The following is a 5,950-nucleotide window of genomic DNA, read 5'->3' as shown; positions in this document are numbered from 1 at the left end:
CACAACTCAATACTTCTTCATGGAAGTTCTATTTCAAAACTTCATGGAAGTTCTATTTCAAAAGATTGAAGTTACCAAAGATGAGAATACTTAATAATTTTGTGCAAATTTCAACTGCAAAATATACAATCAAAATATTAGCAGGGCCCAAGATGTTCAAATTCAGTGCTCTTTCTATAACATGGTGCTTTATTCATCTATTGTAATGATGTTGGTCTCCTTTTTTTTTTATTTAACAGGTAGAGTTATAGACAGTGAGAGAGAGAGAGAGAGAGACAGAAAAAAAGGTCTTCCTTCCATTGGTTCACTCCCCAAATGGCTGCCAAGGCCGGTGCTGTGCTGATTGGAAGCCAGGAGCCAGGTGCTTTCTCCTGGTCTCCCATGTGGGTGCAGAGGCCCAAGGACTTGTGCCATCCTCCACTGCTCTCCCAGGCCACAGCAGGGAGCTGGACTGGAAGAGGAGCAACCGGGACAGAATCCGGCGCCCGTATGGGATGCCAGTGCCACAAGAGGAGGATTAACCAAGTGAGCCATGGCACCGGCCCCTGATGTTGGTCTCTTTCAACCACGTTGCAAACAAGATAAGAAGATAACAATAGATCTAGACCTTTAAATTCTCAAGGATTTGTCTCTTTGCTCAGTCAGTCAACAGATAGGGAACCTCACTGAACATCAGGGACCATCCCGGAAACCAAGTTAAAGCTAAATCAAATAAACAACATTTTACCTCCTATAACTTCTTGCTTTGTATCCTAGAGGGACTCATTTAATTCTGTCCATACTCAGCTATAACATTGAGTTAGCAATTCTCCAGTTATTAACATGGGGAGAACAATGGTTGTCTAGTGACTAATCAAAACATTGTTAGCAAATAACATCTGATGCAGGTCTGACATGTGATTGTCATTGATAAGCAAAAATTAGTAAATAAAATGAGTACTGTAGGTAATTAGTTTTATTGGTGTACTGAGGAAGACTGTGTCATATCTGGCTTGGAAAGTCAAGGAGGGATTTACTCAGTGTCCTGTGTTCCTTGGGAGAAGGCTTCAGATATCTACGGGAGAAAAGAAGGATGTTTCCAAGAAGGAAACGGTGTGAAATCAGAACAATTATTGACTCCATGTTAATGGGACACTTTTTCCCTATTAATATAAAGGAAACATAATAAATGATTGCTGAAAAAAACTGATACTGTTGGATCATTGGGATGGGATGGCAATATCTTCATTGTCAGACTTAGGAGTTCATATGTTTTTAAAATGTTATTAATGCAAAGTAACAGATTTCATGCATAACATATATATAATTCCAATAAGATAACCATAAATACCTTTCTCTGATTTTCTCTCCCTCAACCCTCCTCCATCCTTTCTTTTCTTTCCTTTAATTTTTGCAATAACATTATTTCAATTTACTTTGTAGTCACAAGCTTAATGCACCACTAACCATAATGTGCAACAAGTAAAAAGTAGATAGACTACTGTTCCATAGGAATATAGATGAGGGCTTTAAACAATAATCAAATCATAAGACATCACTTTCATTCTTATACTTCTTTGTATTCTATATTGCCTACCATAATTTCGAGAAAACATATGACATTTGTCTTTTAATGTATCTAACAATGATGCAAAGTACAGTTTGTTTGGTGGGGGCTATTTGGGAGCAGCTGACATAGGACTGTACAGATTAAGACACGTTTCTCCTAAATACGCTTGTCTTCATCCAAACGTGTGTGCATTTTTCAGGTTCTAATGTCACCATTTGTAAAGTTACTGTGGCCACCCTGGTTTGGTCGTCAGATGACTTAGTTCCAGTTGAGCTCCTCTGCTTACTCCGTTAAACAAATGAAAAGCCAAATTGTCACTTTTAAATAGAGTCCACACATAATCACATTTTGAAATGGTCCTTCTCTGGCAGAGGAGAAGCTGTGTGCATTATAATATTGAATTTTAAATAATATATTACACAAAATAGTTTCCAATTTGATTTGGGGGATATATTTTCATGAATTATTGAATATCTGATTATTGTAGAAAGCTTTAGCCATTATGCACTGAAACTGTCATTCTCTCAGCTCTGTGATATATGAGCTTTCTTATCAATATTTAAAGTCACAGTTAGCTCACCATGAGGTGTCTAAAAGCTGAGACAAGGATTAATCAGCAGTGACGAAGGCAAAATGCCTTCCCTGCCCAGTGATGCTCTGGGCGAGTTTCCTAGCCTGCTTTCTGTGGATGTATCTCAAGTTCCGGCTCATCTTAGAGAAACTCACTTGGCAAAAAGAAGTTCTTAGTGAAAAATGAGAAGCTGATCCAATATAAAGAAGAAATTTATATGTACTTAAGGTTTATATTGTCTTCCAAAAATTTAACATTTTTGCATTAGATGATGTTTAATTGCAGTTCAATTGACAAAAAAAAATGCACTTAAGTTTGGCTTATTTGATTCTCCAACTCTAATGTTAGATCCCAGAAGGGAGGAGCATTTCTTGTCTTGTTCATGATTATATCCCCAAAATTATCTCTTTGGTATAGAGTACCAAAGACAGTTATTTTAAGTATTGTTCTGTTCGATTAATGAAATATGTTTTATTGCCTTTAAAAGGAGAAATGAGTAAACAATGAATGAATGAATGAAAACTTAGTGTATGGTGTTCATTATACACTTTTGTGTAGAGTAGAATACTGTTTCTTTAGTTTACTCAGAATATATATGTGTATGTTTGTGCCAAAAACTACATACTGTGTGCATGTTTGCCACTTTACTTAATATTGTTAGCATCCTTTAGCATGCTAAACACATTTTTCACTTTGTAGCTTTCATGTTTTTAGCAAATTGAAATAGAAGTTAGTTATTTATACATACGATGAAGTATGCAAGCAAAGAAAAGACTACATGTTTTAGAAAAACCTAATGAAAAAATTGTGTGGCCGGCGCCACGGCTCACTTGGCTAATCTTCCTCCTGCGGCACCAGCATCCCGGGTTCTAGTCCCAATTGGGGCACCGGATTCTGTCCTGGTTGCTCCCCAGACGGCCGCAACGGCCAGAACTGCGCCAATCCGAAGCCAGGAGCAAGGAGATTCTTCCGGGTCTCCCATGCAGGTCCAGGGGCCCAAGGGCTTGGGCCATCTTCTACTGCTTTCCCAGGTGATAGCAGAGAGCTGGATTGGAAGAGGAGCAGCCAGGACTAGAGCTGGCGCCCATATGGGATGCCAGGACCACAGGTGGAAAATTAACCTACTGCGCCAGGGTGCTTGCCCCATCGAATATTCTTTTAAAGATTATTTGAAAGAGAATTATGGAGGAGAGGGAGAGACAAGCAAGAGTTCTCCCATCTGCTTGTTCATTCCCAGGATGGCCTCAATGACAGGGGCTGGCCAGGAGCCAGGAACTTCGTCTGGGTCTCCCAAATGGGCTGCAGGGGCCCAGGTATTTGGACCATCTTTCATTGCCATCCCAGGCCATTAGCAGGGAGCTGGAAGTGGAACAGTCAGAACATGAACTGGCACCCATATGGGATGCCAGGGCCTCTAGGGGCTGCCTTACCCACTGGGGAATATTTTAGAACATATGCACACAATCATTACATCATATCAGGCAATTATGTTTTCCATTTCTTTGTGTTTGCTTTGTATTTGAAGTGTACCAGTTCCTCTGGCTCAGCTCTTTATAGAGAATATAATACACTATCTTGAACTAGGCAATGCATTTTACTGAAAAACAACAGAACCTATTACATTTAGCTACTGTGTGCTGGTGCCTATTATCCAACCCCCCTTCACACAAGCACTACCTTTCTTAGTCTCTTGTAATTACTGTTTTTTGAAAAGATTTAATTATTTGTTTGAAAGCATTAGCAGGAAGCTGGATCAGAAGGGGAATAGTCAGAACTGGAAAAGGTGCTCTACTGTGGAATGCCAGCACAACAAGCTGCAACTTAAACCTCTGCATCTCAATTCTGGCCACCTATAATCACCATTCTAAATACACTTAAAAACACCGATTTTGTTATCATCATTTAACTTCCTGTGTATGAAATATAACATGTGATATTTATCCTACTGTGTCCGGCTTATTTCACCTACTACAATTATCTTCATTTCATCCATTTTGCTGCTGCAAATATCAGGATTTCATTGTTTCATATGTTTGACTAATATGCCATTGGGTGTGTACATCATGTTTTCTTTATCCTTTCATCCAGCAGTTGCTACCTAGATTGTTTCAATGTCATGGCTATTGTGACTAGTGCTGCAATAAGCCTACAAGTGCATTTATTTAATGCTGATTTCATTTTCTTTGAACATACACCAAGAACAGGAATGGATAGGTCATGTGGTAGATCAATTTTTAGGTTTTTGGGGAACCTCCAAACTTTTCTCCATAATGGCTATACTAATTTGCATTGCTACCAACAGTGTATTAAGGTTCTCTTTCTTACACATCTTTGCCTACATTTTTAATGTTTTGTCTTTTTCATAATAATAATTCTAGCTGGAGTGTGATAATCCCTTGTTGTGGTTTTGATTTGAATTTACTCCTATTGTAGAATTTGGGACTTCAGGTACACTTTTACTTGAAGTCAAGGACTGTAGAGATCAGGACTTGTAAAGAAACCAAGGATGTCAGTGCTCCGACCAAAGCTTCTGACTCTCTGAAAGCCTTCCTCCTCGGCTTCCAGGTGGTTGGATGTGCTGGCCCTCATCAGATTGCATGACTTCATCCTCGAGTCTTTTGAAATAACTAATGTTAAGCCCCTAAAAGGAGACCACCTGTTCAGTGCAATAGCAAGAATCACCAGCAACAGAAGTAAAACCAAATTCACCATAGAGAATGTGACATGGGCACAGACAGTTTTCGCTGATGTGAAAGTTCACACCCTTGACTCTTTCCAAAACATCAAGATGGGGAGAACTGCCATCTGCAACCTCATCCTGGGAAATCCTCCCTCAAAGGTTATGGCAGGGGCCATCGCTGTGGTGTAGCAGGTAAAGCTGCCGCTTGCAGTGCTGACATCTCATATGGGCACTGGTTCAAATCCCAGATGCCTCAGTTCTCTGCTCTGGCCTGGGAAGGCAGTAGAAGATGGCCCAAGTGGTTGGGCCCCTGTACTTGCTTGGGAGACCCAGAAGAAGCCCCTAGCTCCTGGCTTTGGATCAGCTCAGCTCCTGCTGTTGTGGCCATCTGAGGAGTGAACCAGCAGATGTAATCTCTCTCTCTCTCTCTCTCTCTCTCTCTCTCTCTCTCTCTCTCTCTCCTCTGATTCTGCCTCTCTATAGCTCTTCTTTTCAAATAAATAAATAAAATCTTTTTAAAAAGTGGTTTATGGCAACATTCGAGCTGTGGCTAGCAGATCAGCAGATTGATTCTGATGTCCACTCTGAGTCTCTTTATCTTGTATTTGGACTCCAAATAAAAAGACCTGACAGTCTACAGGCCATCAAAAGAAACCATGTCATTTTGCACCTCAGTCACTTCTTCATTTTTAGCCAGAAGCATGGACACTAAGGTTTAACAGTTTCACCCTCAGTAAAAGCTTTCAGGGCAATATGAATGTCAATATCTAACATTGATCATATGTATAATCTTTTCTTTCTTTTCTCTTTAAAACATATGTAGCAAATTTGCATGGAATGTAAATCTTTTATTTGGTGTAAACTTCAGGCTTAAACAGTTCTGTATGAATGTGTTAGTTTTTATTTATAAATGGATAACTTTTTATGAATTTACAAACTTTTTTTCTGTATAAATTGTAATTAAAAGAACCATCTCAGAAAAAAAGAACAACATCTCTATGTATAGTTATTTTTTCTATAACTGTCAAACATTGATAATGCATTGACAACCATAATTATGTTTCTGTCATTCTCCCTATATTTTGAACAGTTTTCTCTTTATGTATTATGAAGTGTTATTTCATCATTTTGAAGTTATCAATGCTGCATT

The 5,950-nt window shown here is 39.1% G+C and overlaps 1 pseudogene; it reads left to right on the top strand.

Moving 5' to 3' along the window:
* The first annotated feature begins 2,182 nt into the window (after positions 1 to 2,182).
* On the top strand, positions 2,183 to 5,370 carry LOC133770928 (RNA-binding protein PNO1-like; annotated as a pseudogene).
* The last annotated feature ends 580 nt before the right edge of the window (positions 5,371 to 5,950 follow it).

Source organism: Lepus europaeus, chromosome 12, assembly GCF_033115175.1.
Source record: "Lepus europaeus isolate LE1 chromosome 12, mLepTim1.pri, whole genome shotgun sequence".
Classification (NCBI taxonomy): Eukaryota; Metazoa; Chordata; class Mammalia; order Lagomorpha; family Leporidae; genus Lepus; species Lepus europaeus.
Note: the sequence above shows the minus strand (reverse complement) of the source record. Positions and strands in the feature narration are given on the sequence as shown.